The 17,080-nt window shown below is 47.4% G+C and overlaps 1 pseudogene; it reads left to right on the top strand.

Moving 5' to 3' along the window:
- LOC112070074 (importin subunit alpha-7-like) overlaps positions 1–17,080 on the top strand; it is a 29,850-nt pseudogene that overhangs the window by 2,716 nt on the left and 10,054 nt on the right.

Genomic DNA, 17,080 nt, shown 5'->3' with positions numbered 1-17,080 from the left:
ACTGCCATATTGCATCTCCATCCCAAAGCCCTTGCTTGGAAGTGTACTTCGCCAGACTGCCAAGAACCTTGCCTCATCCAGGCCAAGGTGGCGAGACACAGTAGTGTTGACACCATAGGCTTGTTGTCTCTGCACCAGACAGGATGCTCTTGCCAGCATACTTGGGGTCCAACATGTACGCTGCGGCGTGTATGGGCTTCAGACAGAAGTCTTCACGCTTTTTGATGTATTTCAGAACTGCAGTTTCCTCTGCTTGGAGCAACAGTGAAGTGGGCAGAGCAGTTGGATTTCTCTCTTACATCTGCAAGCAGAGTCTGAACATCAGACTGGATGGCATTGTCTCCCTCAATCCGTGCAATGGCTACTGCTATAGGTTTCAGGAGTTTCAGGCTGCTTACCACTCTCTCCCAAAATACATCATCCAGGAGGATACTCTTGATGGGGCTGTCTATATCGGCAGACTGTAATATGGCCATTTCTTGGAGAGACTCCTTCCCCTCCAGGAGACTGTCAAACATGATGACAACACCACCCAACGGGTGTTGCTGGGCAGCTTCAATGTGGTGCTCTTATTCTTCTCACTTTGCTTGTGAGGTAGATTGCTGCTATAACTTGATGACCCTTCCATACCTAACCATTTCCTTGGTTCTCTTGTAGAGTGTATCCATTGTTTTCAGTGCCATGATGTTCTTGAGGAGCAGATTCAATGCATGAGCAGCACAGCCAATGGTTGTGATGTGGGGTAGGACTCCTCCACTTTAAGACCAAGCAGCCTTCATGTTCCCAGCATTGTCTGTCACCAGTGCAAATACCTTATGTGGTCCAAGGTCATGGATGACTGCCTTCAGCAGTGTAGAGACCGGTGTGTCTGTTGTCCCTTGTGTCTGTGCTCTTGTAGAATACTGGTTGAGGGGTGAGATGTAGTTAATTATTCCTTGCCCATGAACATTCAATTACCCATTTTTTATTTATTTTATTTTATTTCACCTTTATTTAACCAGGTAGGCTAGTTGAGAACAAGTTCTCATTTGCAACTGCGACCTGGCCAAGATAAAGCATAGCAGTGTGAACAGACAACACAGAGTTACACATGGAGTAAACAATAAACAAGTCAATAACATGGTAGAAAAAAAGAGAATCTATATACAATGTGTGCAAAGGCATGAGGTAGGCAATAAATCGAATAATTACAATTTAGCAGATTAACACTGGAGTGATAAATCATCAGTGATCATGTGCAAGAAGAGATATTGGTCCTGGTGTGCAAAAGAGCAGAAAGTAAATAAATAAAAGCAGTATGGGGGTGAGGTAGGTAAATTGGGTGGTAGTTTACAGATGGACTATGTAAGCTGCAGCGATCGGTTAGCTGCTCGGATAGCAATTTTTAAAGTTGTTGAGGGAGATAAAAGTCTCCAACTTCAGAGATTTTTGCAATTCGTTCCAGTCGCAGGCAGCAGAGAACTGGAAGAAGGCGTCCAAATGAGGTTTTAGCTTTAGGATGATCAGTGAGATACACCTGCTGGAGCGCGTGCTGCGGGTGGGTGTAGCCATCGTGACCAGTGAACTGAGATAAGGCGGCACTTTACCTAGCATAGCCTTGTAGATGACCTGGAGCCAGTGGGTCTGACGACGAACATGTAGCGAGGGCCAGCCGACTAGGGCATACAGGTCGCAGTGGTGGTCGTATAAGGCTTTAGTAACAAACGATGGCACTGTGATAAACTGCATCCAGTTTGCTGAGTAGAGTGTTGGAAGCTATTTTGTAGATGACATCGCCGAAGTCGAGGATCGGCAGGATAGTCAGTTTTACTAGGTAAGTTTGGCGGCGTGAGTGAAGGAGGCTTTGTTGCGGAATAGAAAGCCGATTCTTGATTTGATTTGGATTGGAGATGTTGATATGAGTCTGGAAGGAGAGTTTGCAGTCTAGCCAGACACCTAGGTACTTATAGATGTCCACATATTCTAGGTCGGAACCGTCCAGGGTGGTGATGCTAGTCGGGCGTCGCGGGTGCAGGCAGCGAACGGTTGAAAAGCATGCATTTGGTTTTACTAGCGTTTAAGAGCAGTTGGAGGCACGGAAGGAGTGTTGTATGGCATTGAAGCTCGTTTGGAGGTTAGATAGCACAGTGTCCAAGGAAGGGCCGGAAGTATATAGAATGGTGTCGTCTGCGTAGAGGTGGATCAGGGAATCGCCCGCAGCAAGAGCAACATCATTGATGTATACAGAAAAGAGTCGGCCCGAGAATTTGAACCCTGTGGTACCCCCATAGAGACTGCCAGAGGCCGGACAACATGCCTCCGATTTGACACACTGAACTCTGTCTGCAAAGTAGTTGGTGAACCAGGCAAGGCAGTCATTAGAAAAACCGAGGCTACTGAGTCTGCCGATAAGAAATGGTGATTGACAGAGTCGAAAGCCTTGGCCAGGTCGATGAAGACGGCTGCACAGTAATGTCTTTTATCGATGGCGGTTATGATGTCGTTTAGTACCTTGAGCGTGGCTGAGGTGCATCCGTGACGGCTCGGAACCGGATTGCACAGCGGAGAAGGTACGGTGGGATTCGAGATGGTCAGTGATCTGTTTGTTGACTTGGCTTTCGAAGACCTTAGATAGGCAGGCAGGATGGATATAGGTCTGTAACAGTTTGGGTCCAGGGTGTCTCCCCTTTGAAGAGGGGATGACCGCGGCAGCTTTCCAATCCTTGGGGATCTCAGATGATACGAGGAGAGGTTGAACAGGCTGGTAATAGGGGTCGACAATGGCGGCGGACAGTTTCAGAAATAGGGGTCCAGATTGTCAAGCCCAGCTGATTTGTATGGGTCCAGGTTTTTAGCTCTTTCAGAACATCTGCTATCTGGATTTGGGTAAAGGAGAAGCTGGGGAGCTTGGGCGAGTAGCAGCGGGGGGCGGGGCTGTTGGCCAAGGTTGGAGTCGCCAGGAAGAAGGCATGGCCAGCCATTGAGAAATGCTTGTTGAAGTCTTCGATTATCACGGATTTATCGGTGGTGACCGTGTTACCTAGCTCAGTGGCAGTGGGCAGCTGGGAGGAGGTGCTCTTGTTCTCCATGGACTTTACAGTATCCCAGAACTTTTGGAGTTAGAGCTACAGGATGCGAATTTCTGCTTGAAAAAGCTGGCCTTTGCTTTCCTGACTGACTGCGTGTATTGGTTCCTGACTTCCCTGAACAGTTGCATATCGCGGGGGCTCTTCGATGCTATTGCAGTTCGCCACAGGATGTTTTTGTGCTGGTCGAGGCAGTCAGCGTCCTGGAGTGAACCAAGGGCTATATCTGTTCTTGGTTCTGCATTTTTTGAACGGAGCATGCTTGTCTAATATGGTGAGGAAGTAACATTTAAAGAATGACCAGGCATCCTCAACTGACGGGATGAGGTCAATATCCTTCCAGGGTACCCGGGCCAGGTCGATTAGAAAGGCATTAGAGATGATTGCAATACAGTCTGCAATACAGTCTGCTTTCTCTATGATTTSCTTGACCTTCACTTGAACTCTGAACTCTGCATCCAGCAAATGAGTAGATAAAGCATGTCTGGTTGGAAGGGTGTATGCTGGGCGAAGAACATTCAGAAATCTCTTCCAATACACATTGCCTGTGCGCATCAGAGGTGAACCAGTTGCATACACAGCTCGAGCAAGACATTCATCAGCATTTCTCTGACTACGTTCGTTCCTCCATTGAGTCAAAAAACCTTCTGATTCCAGAAGGACCATGAGCTGTTATCGATAAGGTGTCTGATTCATAATTTTCACCTTGAATAGAAGTAGAGGGACTTTTGTCAGAGGTTGCTTGTTGTGAGCGCTGAGGGAACTTTATGCACTTGGCCAGATGATTCTGCATCTTTGTTGTATTTTTCACATATGATTTGGCACAGTATTTGCAAATGTACGAAGGCAGAGAAATGTCTCCACACATCAGATGGCGCCCGTGTCATTTTCCTGTAAAGATGAGAGAAAAATGAGTAAAAAAACAACAAATACAATTCCATGTACAGATAAATAGTTAAGCACTTAGATTAAACAACTCCTTTGTAAGATAATTTTTTTTTAAATGAAACGTGTATAGAAACAGGTGAATTAACACTCAGTTAGCAGGCTCAAGATAGCTAAACCCCACGTGGTAGCAAAAACTAACTAGGAGAAATTGTTAACTAGTTTGAAAGGATTTAAACACAGTTTGCTCTAGGCTACTACTGAAGTTTACATACACTAAGTTGACTGTGCCTTCTTTAAACAGCTTGGAAAATTGCAGAACATGATGTCATGGCTTTAGAAGCTTCTAATGGGCTAATTGACATCATTTGAGTCAATTCTGAGGTGTACCTGTGGATGTATTTCAAGGCCTACCTTCAAACTCAGTGCCTCTTTGCTTGAGATCATGGGAAAATCTAAAGAAATCAGCCAAGACATCAGAAAAAAAATTGTAGACCTCCACAAGTCTGGTTCATCCTTGGGAGCAATTTCCAAACGCCTGAAGGTACCACTTTCATCTGTACAAACAATAGTACGCAAGTATAAACACCATGGAACCACGCAGCCGTCATACCGCTCAGGAAGGAGACGCATTCTTTCTCCTAGAGATTAACGTACTTTGGTGCAAATCAATCCCAGAACAACAGAAAATTACTTTGGAAAGACTACGGTTTGCAACTGCACATGGGGACAAAAATCGTACTTTTTGGAGAAATGTCCTCTGGTCTGATGAAACAAAAATATAACTGTTTGGCCATATTGACCATCGTTATGTTTGGAGGAAAAAGGGGGAGGCTTGCAAGCCGAAGAACACCATCCCAACCGTGAAGCACGGGGGTGGCAGCATGTTGTGGGGGTGCTTTGCTGCAGGAGGGACTGGTGCACTTCAGAAAATAGATGGCATTATGAGGAAGGAAAATTGTGGATATATTGAAGCAATATCTCAAGACATCAGTCAGGAAGTTAAAGCTTGGTTGCAAATGGGTCTTCCAAATGGACAATGACCCCCAAGCATACTTACAAAGTTGTGGCAAAATAGCTTAAGGACAACAAAGGCAAGGTATTGGAGTCGGCATCACAAAGCCCTGACCTCAATCCCATGAATGTGGGCAGAACTGAAAAGGCGTGTGTGAGCAAGGAGAGAGTGTGTGCACTTAAGTTGTATACTTTCATTTATAGGCTTGGTTGTAGCAACCTCACGATGGGTATAGGGAAAATTATAGTATCATGTAGTACCCTAAACCTATTGATGTTACATTGAACTGGGTGAATGGAATATGAATAACAGTCATCCAATATGCTGTAATAGAAATAAGGCCATGTGTACGTGGCCATGCACTTCGCCTGTGACGTTACAAGCACACTCCATGGTGCCCAGTCTGGCCGGTTCTGGTGACTCAGGTCAGCCTGGCTGGTTCTCTTGACTCTGGTCTGGTGCCCAGTCTGGCTGGTTCCGGTGACGTGGGTCAACCTGGCTGGTTCTGGTGACGCGGGTCAGTCTGGCCGGTTCTGGTGACTCTGGTCTGGTGCCCATTCTGGCTGGTTCTGGTGACGCGGGTCTGGTGCCCAGTCTGGCCGGTTCTGGTGACGCGGGTCAGCCTGACTGGGTCAACCTGGCTGGTTCTGGTGACGCGGGTCTGGTGCCCAGTCTGGCTGGTTACGGTGACGTGGGTCAGCCTGGCTGGGTCAACCTGGCTGGTTCTGGTGACGCGGGTCTGGTGCCCAGTCTGGCRMGTTCRYGTGACGRGGGTCAGCCTGYCTGGGTCAACCTGGCTGGTTCTGGTGACGCGGGTCTGGTGCRCAGTCTGGCTGGTTKCGGTGACGTGGGTCAGCCTGGCTGGGTCAACCTGGCTGGTTCTGGTGACGCGGGTCTGGTGCCCAGTCTGGCTGCTTCGCGTGCCATGATAGCACAAATGCTGAGTCGGGGGCAGTTTGGCCGGCTGACAGGCGGCTGGCAGTTCAGACGCTTCCTGCTAACTCTGCAATTAAATCACCTGAATAAATATGTTTGTTCTGTCTGACAGCTCACTGCTGGAGAGTAGAGCTTTGTCTGTGATAAGCATGGATTTGTGTGTGCGTGCGTGCTGTGTGTGCGTGCATTTGTGTGTGTGTGTGCGTGCACGTGTTTGTGTGTGTGTGCGCGCGTTTGCGTGTGTGTGCGCACGTTTGTGTGTGTGTGTGCGCACATTTGTGTGTGTTTTTGCTGTGTGTTTATTAGGTTTGTGAGTGGATAGTCAGAGACAGTAACTGCATGTAAGACTGAGTTTGCATAACTGTGTGTGTGTACTGCACAGCATATGCTCCAGTGTATTTTTAACTATGTGTCCGGGAGCTTGTTATACTGGGGCTCATGTACCCCTGTGTCATCACCAAGCGGTATCACTCCCTGGGGTCTGAGACACACACACACACACACATTGACATCCCTGGAAGAGTCTGGTTCCTTGGAAAATGTGTTCCTTCTCTTGGCAGTGTTTTTTTTTTTTTTCCCTGCCGACTGTTGCTTATCTTCATTTTGTTGAATGCCTAAACGTTCTATGACAAACTTTGTAATAAAAATAAAATACTGTTTAAGGATTAGTTGAGCTTATTTTTTATAAATATGATCTAACGTGTGTGTGTGCGCGCTTCAGAGCCGTCAGCCAGTCCAGCGAAGGATAACCACAGGATGAACAGTTACAAGAACAAAGCCCTGAATGTGGAGGAGATGAGACGCCGGAGAGAGGAGGAGGGTATCCAGCTGAGGAAGCAGAAACGAGAGCAACAGGTAGAGAACCTAACCCACCTGTATAGGACCTAGCCTATAACGCCTAGCCTATAACGCCTAGCCTATAACGCCTAGCCCACTGCTATTGTCTAAACAGGAGACAGGTACACAACATAACCCACCTGTATAACACCTAGCCTATAACGCCTAGCCTATAAAACCTAGCCCACTGCTAGTGTCTAAACAGGAGAGAGGAGGGCACCTAGCTCAGGAAGCAGAAACTATAGCAACATAAAAGGGCCTAGGGCCACAGTGCACACACTGCTGTGTTGTTTCTCTCCTGTATTTGGCAGCTGTTCAAGAGGAGAAACGTTGACATGTTGAACGAGGAAGGAGTCATGTTTGAGAGTCCGCTGGTCGACTCGTATGTCACCTCTACAGCCACAGAGGAAGGAGTCCTAACTAAAGACTTGGTGGAGATGCTCTTCTCAGAGGACCCAGAGCTCCAACTCACTACAACACAGACTTTCAGGAAACTACTGTCCAAAGGTACCAGGCTGTTCAGTGAATATCATCAAGTTATTCTGTAACCTGTCTGCGTATGGCCGTGCACACCTAATCCTGCTAGGCCTCCTGGGGACCCTCAGGCCGCCGGGCCCTCCTGGGGACCCTCAGGCCGCCGGGCCCTCCTGGGGACCCTCAGGCCGCTGGGCCCTCCTGGGGACCCTCAGGCCGCCGGGCCCTCCTGGGGACCCTCAGGCCGCCGGGCCCTCCTGGGGACCCTCAGGCCGCCGGGCCCTCCTGGGGACCCTCAGGCCGCTGGGCCCTCGGTCTACAGGCTTTTGCTCCAAGCCCAGCACTAACTCAGATGATTCAGTTACCTCCCTCTAGGGTGGTAAAGGTTGAGTCTATGGTGCTAATCGTTACACTATTACTCATATATTCTGTCTGATCTGTTCCAGAACCCAATCCACCTATTGACGAGGTCATCAACACCCCAGGCATTGTAGAGAGGTTTGTGGAGTTCCTGAAGAGGAGTGTCAACTGCACATTACAGGTGAGACCTTTGAAATATTAGGAAACAGTTTTTATTGGTAAAATTTAAAAGTTAACCCAGACTGGAAAAATGGATGATGGTCAGGCTTGACTGAATAGTAATTCAATGTGGATATCTGTCAATTATTGTGATCTATAATAACATTTCTGTCATTGTATGTTTTATGTATCATGAAGTTTTATTATCAATACCAATGTGTCATTAATAAAGTTTCTGTGTTTCTGTGTGTGTGTGTGTGTGTGTGTGTGTGTGTGTGTGTGTGTAGTTTGAGGCAGCCTGGGCCCTGACCAACATAGCATCAGGTACTTCCATGCAGACTAACATAGTAATCGAGGCAGGAGCAGTACCCATCTTTATAGAACTACTCAACTCGGACTTTGAAGATGTTCAGGAACAGGTAAAGGCCCGACTCCGTGTACATCTAAACAGTCATGGAAAAAAGTGTATTACAAGACCATCTATAATTTATACCTAGTTTCTCTCTCTCTCTCTCTCCGTTCTCCTCTGTCCCAGGCTGTGTGGGCTTTGGGTAACATAGCAGGGGACAGTCCAGTGTGCAGAGACTACGTTCTCAACTGTAATATCCTGCCACCATTATTAATGTGAGCAGACACACAAACACACACTACTGTTTATGTCTCGAGTCCTCTGATGTTAAAAAGATAGCTCATGGTTCCTCTCCRCGGTTCCTCTCCCCGGTTCCTCTCCAGGCTTCTGACTAAATCCACCAGACTGACCATGACCAGGAATGCAGTGTGGGCTCTGTCTAACCTGTGCAGGGGGAAGAGCCCCCCACCGGTATTTGAGAAGGTAACACCCAACCCTATATTCATTTAACGTCTTCGCGGTAGGAGTGCTGCTCTAAGATCAGTGTTGCCGTTTAGATCGTAATTAATAAGATTACATGGACAGGGGGAGGACCTGATCCTAGATCAGTATTCCTACTGTACGACTCTGAATACTGGTCCTTTTAGATTACGTGGACAGGAGGGACCTGATCCTAGATCAGCACTCCTACTGAACGACTCTGAATACTGGTCCTCTGAGACGCTATATGAATAAGGCCCCAGGTATCTGAGACGCTGTATGAATAAGGCCCCAGGTATGTGGAAAGGGGAGATTGTCACGAACACGATGATGTTTTCCGTTTTGCACTACAACCCCCCCCCCCCCACTTAACAAGTGGCACTTGTCTAAAGGGGTCTTAAAATTCTAAATCAAATGGCTAAATGGTCCATGGTATGGCCATCTTAAAACAATTCCATATGTAAGCACCATCTTAAAACAATTCCATATGTAAGCACCATCTTAAAACAATTCCATATGTCTGCTTAGTAATATGAATACCTCTGTTTGGTGTGTGCTCCCATAACCACAACCACTCTTTATTTTTTTTATTTTTTTTTACAACACAAAAAAAAAGCAATATATAACCTCTATTTAGTGTGTATACTGCTACATTCACAGCTCCTTGAATCTAAACTGTAACAGCTAGCTCAAATAAGTTAACGGCATGGAGTTGAAAGCAAGTGGCTCATTGAGTTCTGAATCTGAACCATAATCGTTAGCTAGATAAAGTCATTATTTTGGCTTCCGGGACGCCTATAGGCCCTGATCACAAGTGGTGCACTAATGTAGGAGGTGAGATGTCATTTGACTCAGTCTGGCTTCAATGGAACCTGTCTGTAATGCTGCGTTATGCCCGTCTGTTGGCTAGCTAGCTAGCTGATGGGTTTTATCTGCTAGTGACTCTGGCCAGCCAGAACACACAAAAGCTTCAGTGACTCAGAGACTGAGCATGTGACCWGGGGACGGTACGTGACGAGGCAGGAGTTTCTGTCACCCTGTCAATCTGTCAATCGGATATAGTGTTATCGTGSTCTTTCAAATCTGTTTCTCTATTGGCATTAATAGAAGAGGGACAGGAAGCCATTTTAAAACTACTTCAGATTCACTCAAGCTGAAGGACCTGCTCTTGGCTGTGTCCCCATACACTTAGATGGTTCCTTTTGCCTGTCACCTTTCCCTTACAGTAATGGGATGTTACAGGGTCAGAGAGGGCAGAGTATTCAGCCCTATCAGTAGTGCTAAAGGAGAGAGGACGTGTTCGAGTATCGGTTTCTCTTATCGAAATCATTGACTTAGCACAGAATGCATTTTTACAAAAGAGATATCAGAGTGCACAGCGTGATGTCAATATTCAGATTTCAGAGGTGTGATGTCATATCAGAATGAGGATATCAGTTTCAAAGCGTGTGATGTCATATCAGAATGAGGATATCAGATTTCAGAGGGTGTGATGTCATATCAGAATGAGGATATCAGATTTCAAAGGTGTGATGTCTATCAGAATGAGGATATTCAGATTTCAGAGGTGATGGTCATATCAGAATGAGGATATCTGATTTAGAGCGTGAGGGGAGGTCACAATTCTGTTTGTACACTTGTTACATGGCTATGCTTTTTAATTAAACCTATTTGAAACATGCCATTTATACTTTTATTATCCTGGCATTTAATTATTATTTAGGATATTACTTAGAAATATTAATCAACAAATTAGAAATGTCATGTTGGAGAGGACATGTCGATTTTCCTGTTGACACAACATTAACGGACTCGGAAAGTATTCAGACCCTTTGACTTTTTCCACATTTTTGTTATGTTACAGCCTCATTCTGAAATGTATTAAATTGTTTATTTCCCTCATCAATCTACATACAATACCCCATAATGACAAAGCAAAAACAGATTGCAAATGTATATAACAAATTAACTGATATCACATTTACATAAGTATTCAGACCTTTACTCAGTACTTTGTTGAAGTACGAGACAGCGATTACAGCCTCAAGCTTCTTGGTATTCTGCTACAAGCTTGGCACACCTGTATTTGGGGAGTTTCTCCCATTCTTCTCTGCAGTTCCTCTCAATCTCTATCAGGTTGGATGGGGAGCATCCTGCACAGCTATTTTCAGGTCTTCCAGAGATGTTAGATCGGGTTCAAGTCCAGGCTCTGGCTGGGCACTCAAGGACATTCAGAGACTTGTCCGAAGCCACTCCTACGTTGTCTTGGCTTGTGTGCTTAGGGTCGTGGTCCTGTTGAAGGTGAACCCTTGTCCCAGTCTGAGGTCCTGAGTGCTCTGCCCCCCCCCCCCCCCCCCCCGCGGCCCCACCCCCCCCCCCGTGAGGAAAACATTTTGGCGGCCCCCCTCGTGATAGCAATGTGTTTTTTAAAATGTTAAATTAATTTCCTGCAATTCTGCCCATTTGCCATGGGGCGCAGAGAAAATGTTTCTGTTTAAAGCAAGTCAGCTGCAATTCTACACGTTTTGCCATGGGGTTGAGGCAAATGTTTGCTGTTATTAATATAACTGAGCATCAATGGGCCCCACCACGGTTGGTAGTTTGACCATACTTACTACAAGTTTAGATTAGCTGCTAGAGAGCATGTAGAGACTAACTTAGCAATCCTTCTCCCAAAAATTGCTGCCATGGGCTAATTGAGTGACTGCTGATGCACAACCAAATGTAGAAATTGGGCCTACGAAAGGGTAGTCCCACTGTCTGTTCCCCTGTCCCCCAGGTTTTAAGTGTCTAGATCCCCCAGGTGTCCCCCTGCCTGGCTGTCCCCCTGCCTGTTGTCCCCCAGGTGTCTCCCTGTTAGCAGGTCCTGTCTAGCAGTGATTCAGATCTGTTAGCAGATGCCTGCTGGGCTCTATCCTACCTTTCTGATAGAATACACTAAATGTCCCCCTGTCTGTCCTCTGTCCCCCAGGTGTCCCCCTGTCTGCAAGTTTTGTCTAGACTGTTGTTCAGCAGTGATTCAGATCTGTTAGCAGACGCCTGCTGGGCTCTGTCCTACCTCTCTGATGGACCCAACGAGAAGATCCAGGCTGTCATCGACTCCGGCGTCTGCAGGCGCCTCGTAGAGCTGCTCATGTGAGTTTTTTTTTTTTACTGCAGGCCCCTCGTTGAGCTGCTGGTGTGTATGCAGACTTCAGGGGCCTCAGCGTAGTAACTTTTGAATGTTCTCTCTGTCAGGCACACAGACTACAAGGTGGCGTCTCCTGCTCTGAGAGCAGTGGGGAACATCGTTACTGGTGACGACATCCAGACACAGGTGGTGTTGAACTGTTCAGCCCTGCCCTGTCTGCTCCACCTGTTGAGTAGGTCCTAAAGAGTCCATCCGGAAAGAAGCCTGCTGGACTGTCTCCAACATCACAGCTGGTAACAGGGCTCAGATACAGGTGAGGTCCAGACTTTACACACACAGACAGACACTACAGATAACCAATCACAGCTGGCACAGGGCTCAGATACAGGTGAGGTCCAGACTTTACACCACCAGACAGACACTACAGATAAACATCACAGCTGGCAACAGGGCTCAGATACAGGTGAGGTCAGACTTTACACACAGACAGACACTACAGATAAACATCACAGCTGGCAACAGGGCTCAGATACAGGTGAGGTCCAGACTTTACACACACAGACAGACAAACACTACAGATAAACATCACAGCTGGTAACAGGGCTCAGATACAGGTGAGGTCCAGGTGAGGTCCAGACTTTACACACAGACAGACACTACAGATAAACATCACAGCTGGCAACAGGGCTCAGATACAGGTGAGGTCCAGACTTTACACACAGACAGACATACGGACTCTACCGGTACCATACAAATAAACAGACGTGTTCATGATAGTTGTACATGACATTGCCAAAAGTATGGGGACACTCATATTAGTGGATTCGGCTATTTCAGCCACACCCGTTGCTTACAGGTGTATAAAATCGAGCACAAAATTCAGTGACTTTTAACGTGTCGCAGTCATAGGATGCCACCTTTCCAACAAGTAATTTCGTAACATTTCTGCCCTGCTAGAGCTGCCCCGGTTAACTGTAAGTGTTGTTATTGTGAAGTGGAAACGTCTAGGAGCAACAACGGCTTAGTCGCGAAGTGGTAGGACACACAAGCTCACAGAACGGGACTGCTGTAGCGTGAAAAAAATTGTCTGTCCTCGGTTGCAAAACTCACTACTGAGTTCCAAACTGCCTCTGGAAGCAACGTCAGCACAAAAACTGTTTGTTTGGAGCTTCATGAAGTGGGTTTCCATGGCCGAGCAGCTGCACACAAGCCTAAGATCACCATGCGCAATACCAAGCGTTGGCTGGAGTGGTGTAAAGCTCGCCGCCATTGGACTCTGGAGCAGTGGAAACGCGTTCTCTGGTGTGATGAATCACGCTTCACCATCTGGTAGTCCGACGGACAAATCTGGATTTGCCGGATGCCAGGAGAAAGCTACCTACCCCAATGCATAGTGCCAATTGTAAAGTTTGGTGGAAGAATAATGCTCTCGGGCTGTTTTTCATGGTTCGGACTAGGCCCCTTAGTTCAAGTGAAGGGAAATCTTAACGCTACAGTATACAATGACATTCTAGACGATTCTGTGCTTCCAACTTTGGCAACAGTTTTTTTGAAGGCCCTTTCCTGTTTCAGCATGACAATGCCCTCGTGCACAAAGCGAGGTCCATACAGAAATGGTTTGTTGTGATCGGTGTGGAAGAACTTGACTGGCCTGCACAGAGCGCTAACCTCATCGAACACCTTTGGGATGAATTGGAATGCTTGCGAGCCAAGCCTAATCTCCCAACATCAGCGCCCGACCTCARTAATGCTCTTGTGGCTGAATGGAAGCAAGTCCCCCGCAGCAATGTTCCAACATCTAGTGGAAGCCTTCCCAGAAGAGTGGAGGCTGTTTTAGCAGCAAAGGGGGGACCAACTCCATATTAATGCCTATAATTTTGGAATGAGATGTTCGACGAGCAGGTGTCCACATACTGTTGGTCATGAAGTGTATATTTTTACTCAAGTATGTAATTGAGTACTATTTCCAACACTGCTTATAGGGATTAATAGCTCAAATGGCCCCAACAACACATACAGGCACGGGGATTCAGTGTCCTGTGCCTATCTTCTCCCCACGTAGAACTAACTCCACCAAGCAGTATTGTCTAAGAGAATGACAAAATACTATTAGACATTCGTGGCAAATGGTTGTGTACCGTCTGTATTTCTACTGTAGCAGCGTGGTGTAGAGCGTGAGATATCTGACACACGTTAGCTAGCTACAACATGTTGTACAGATGTCCAACGAGCAGGTGTTCACATACAGCTACAGTTACAGATGCATAACACAGACTGGTACAGTTCAGAGACTATACAGATCCAAAGAGATCTTCAAGACCTAGGTACTAGGTATTTTCTTTAGTCTTTAGTTTGAATAAAGGAAATGGTTTGTGCTGCTCTCCAGTTTAGTAAGACATCTCTTATCTTTCTATCTACTACTTTTCTCTGTTCCTCCTCCTCCTCTCGTCTTCCTCCTCTCGTGTTGCCCCTCTCCTCCTCCTCTCGTGTTGCCCCTCTCCTCCTCCTCTCGTGTTGCCCCTCTCCTCCTCCTCTCGTGTTGCCCCTCTCCTCCTCCTCTCGTGTCCCTCTCTCCTCTCTCTGTGTTGCCCTCTCCTCCTCCTCTTGGTTGCCCCTCTCCTCCTCCTCTCGTGTTGCCCCTCTCCCTCCTCCTCTCGTGTTTGCCCCTCTCCTCCTCCTCTCGTGTTGCCCCCTCTCCTCCTCCTCTTCGTTGTTGCCCCTCTCCTCCTCCTCTCGTGTTGCCCCTCTCCTCCTCCTCTCGTGTTGCCCTCTCCTCCTCCTCTCGTGTTGCCCCTCTCCTCCTCCTTCGTGTTGCCCCTTCTCCTCCTCCTCTCGTGTTGCCCCTCTCCTCTCCTCCCTCTCGTGTTTGCCCTCTCCTCCTCCTCTCGTGTTGCCCTCTCCCTCCTCTCTCGTGTTGCCCCTCTCCTCCTCCCTCCGTGTTGTGCCCCTCTCCTCCTCCTCTCGTGTTGCCCCTCTCCTCCTCTCGTGTTGCCCCTCTCTCCTCCTCCTCTCGTGTGCCCCTTCTCTCTCCTCTCGTTTGCCCTCTCCTCTCCTCTCTCGTGTTGCCCCTCCTCCTCCCTCCTCTCGTCGTTGCCCCTCCTCCTTCCTCCTCTCGTGTTGCCCCTCTCCTCTACTAGACGGTGATTGATGCAACATCTTCCCTGTGCTGATCGACAATCCTGCAGAAGGCAGAGTTTAGAACCAGAAGGAAGCAGCCTGGGCCATCACTAACGCCACCTTCTGGAGGAATGCCTGAACAGATCAGGTATAAAGCCCACACCACCAGGACAGATGAGATATGACCCACACTTCTCACCAGGACAGATGAGATATGACACACACTTTTCACACAGGACAGATGAGATATGACACACACCTCTCATCCAGGACAGATGAGATATGACACACACCTCTCACCAGGACCAGCTGGTATAATTATAGTGTAGATAGAAGGGTAGAACCAGGAAAAGAGGTGGCTGGGGTTGTTTGGTATTTGAACTGTTATTGCTTTCACCTATAGTCCTTTCAGATCAGAAGATTGACCATAGGGAGGGTCAAGAACCCTAGTGATGTCAGAATTAGGAAAGAGGGAGGGGTCAAGAACCCTAGTGATGTCAGAATAGGAAAGAGGGAGGGGTCAAACCCTAGTCATGTCGGTATAGGAAAGAGGGAGGGGTCAAGAACCATAGTGATGTCAGAATAGGAAAGGGGGAGGGTCAAGAACCCTAGTCATGTCAGGAATAGGAAAGAGGGAGGGGTCAAGAACCCTTAGCATGTCAGAATAGGAAAGAGGGAGGGGGTCAAGAACCCTAGTCATGTCAAATAGGAAAGAGGGAGGGGTCAAGAACCCTAGTCATGTCGGAATAGGAAAGAGGGAGGGGTCAAGAACCCTAGTCATGTCAGAATAGGAAAGAGGGAGGGTCAAGAACCCTAGTGATGTCAGAATAGGAAAGAGGGAGGGTCAAGAACCCTAGGATGTCGGTATGGAAAGAGGGAGGGTCAAGAAACCCACCTAGGGTTTTTCACCCATGGTCCGATTAGGAAAAGGGGAGGGGTCAAGAACCCTAGTATGCAGAAATGGAAAGAGGGAGGGGTCAAGAACCCTAGTGATGTCAGAATAGGAAAGAGGGAGGGGTAAGAACCCTTAAGTGATGCAGAATGGAAAGAGGAGGATTAAGAAACCCTAGTGATGTCAGAATAGGAAAGAGGGAGGGGTCAAGAACCCTAGTGATGTCAGAATAGGAAAGAGGGAGGGGTCAAGAACCCTGGTGATGTCGGAATAGGAAAGGGGGAGGGGTTAAGAAGAGGTGGATTGTTGTTCGTTTTTCTCTCCTACTCGTGTGGTCTGAGATTCCAGGCTCAGCTGGTTTTCCACGGTGTGCATCCTTAAATTCCCCCGTTGTCCTGGTGATATCAGACAGGAGCTACATTTGCTGAACTTGCATGTGTCTGAGGCCTGGCTGGGAGCTATTTGTCCCTATTGAGTTTCTTTGCAGTTCTTTTTCCCTGGAATGTCACGAGACAATAACACTCCTGTCTCACGGCCGCTGCATTTGGCAAGCGGCTGGATTGTACCAAACACATTCCATATGTATTACTTAGGTTTCTCTTTCTCTCGCTTTCTCCTCTCTTTCTTCGACGACACACTTTGTCTCCTCCCTATTTTTCTTTGAGGTTCAATGCATCTCTCTTTCTCCTTCTCCCTCTCTCTTTTTGTGTTTTAAATCTGTGTTTTCTTTCTATCCCTTTCTCTCTCTCTCTAGGTACCTGGTGAACCTGGGCTGTATCAAGCCTCTGTGTGACTTGTTGACAGTGATGGACAGTAAGATAGTCCAGGTGTCTCTGAACGGTCTGGAGAACATTCTGCGACTGGGAGACCAAGAGGCCAAGCAGGATGCAGGACCCAGCGGTACTGGCATCAACCCCTACTGCTCTCTCATAGAGGAGGCCTATGGTATGTATATACAAACATCAACCCTTACTGCTCTCTCATAGAGGAGGCCTATGGTATGTATATACAAACATCAACCCCTACTGCTCTCTCATAGAGGAGGCCTATGGTATGTACATACAAACATCAACCCCTACTGCTCTCTCTTAAAGGCCTATAGTACGTACAGTGCATTTGGAAAAAGGTGACCGTTTGGTCTAGTCTGAGGTACTGAGCTTCTGGTGCAGGTTTTCATCAAGGTTCTCTGTTCTTTGCTCTGTTCATCTTTCCCTCGATCCTGACTAGCTCTCCTGTCCTGGCCGCTGAAAAACATCCCACACGCATGATGCTGCCACACCATTCTTCACCTTAGGGGATCGTGCCAGGTTTCTCCCAGATGTGACGCTTGCATTCAGGCCAGAGTTCAGTCTTGGTTTCATCAGACCAAGAATCTTGTTTC

This window comes from Salvelinus sp. IW2-2015, unplaced genomic scaffold (genome assembly GCF_002910315.2).
Source record: "Salvelinus sp. IW2-2015 unplaced genomic scaffold, ASM291031v2 Un_scaffold1214, whole genome shotgun sequence".
Lineage (NCBI taxonomy): Eukaryota > Metazoa > Chordata > Actinopteri > Salmoniformes > Salmonidae > Salvelinus > Salvelinus sp. IW2-2015.
The sequence above is the reverse complement of the archived record's forward strand: the minus strand, read 5'-3'. Positions and strand labels throughout refer to the sequence as shown.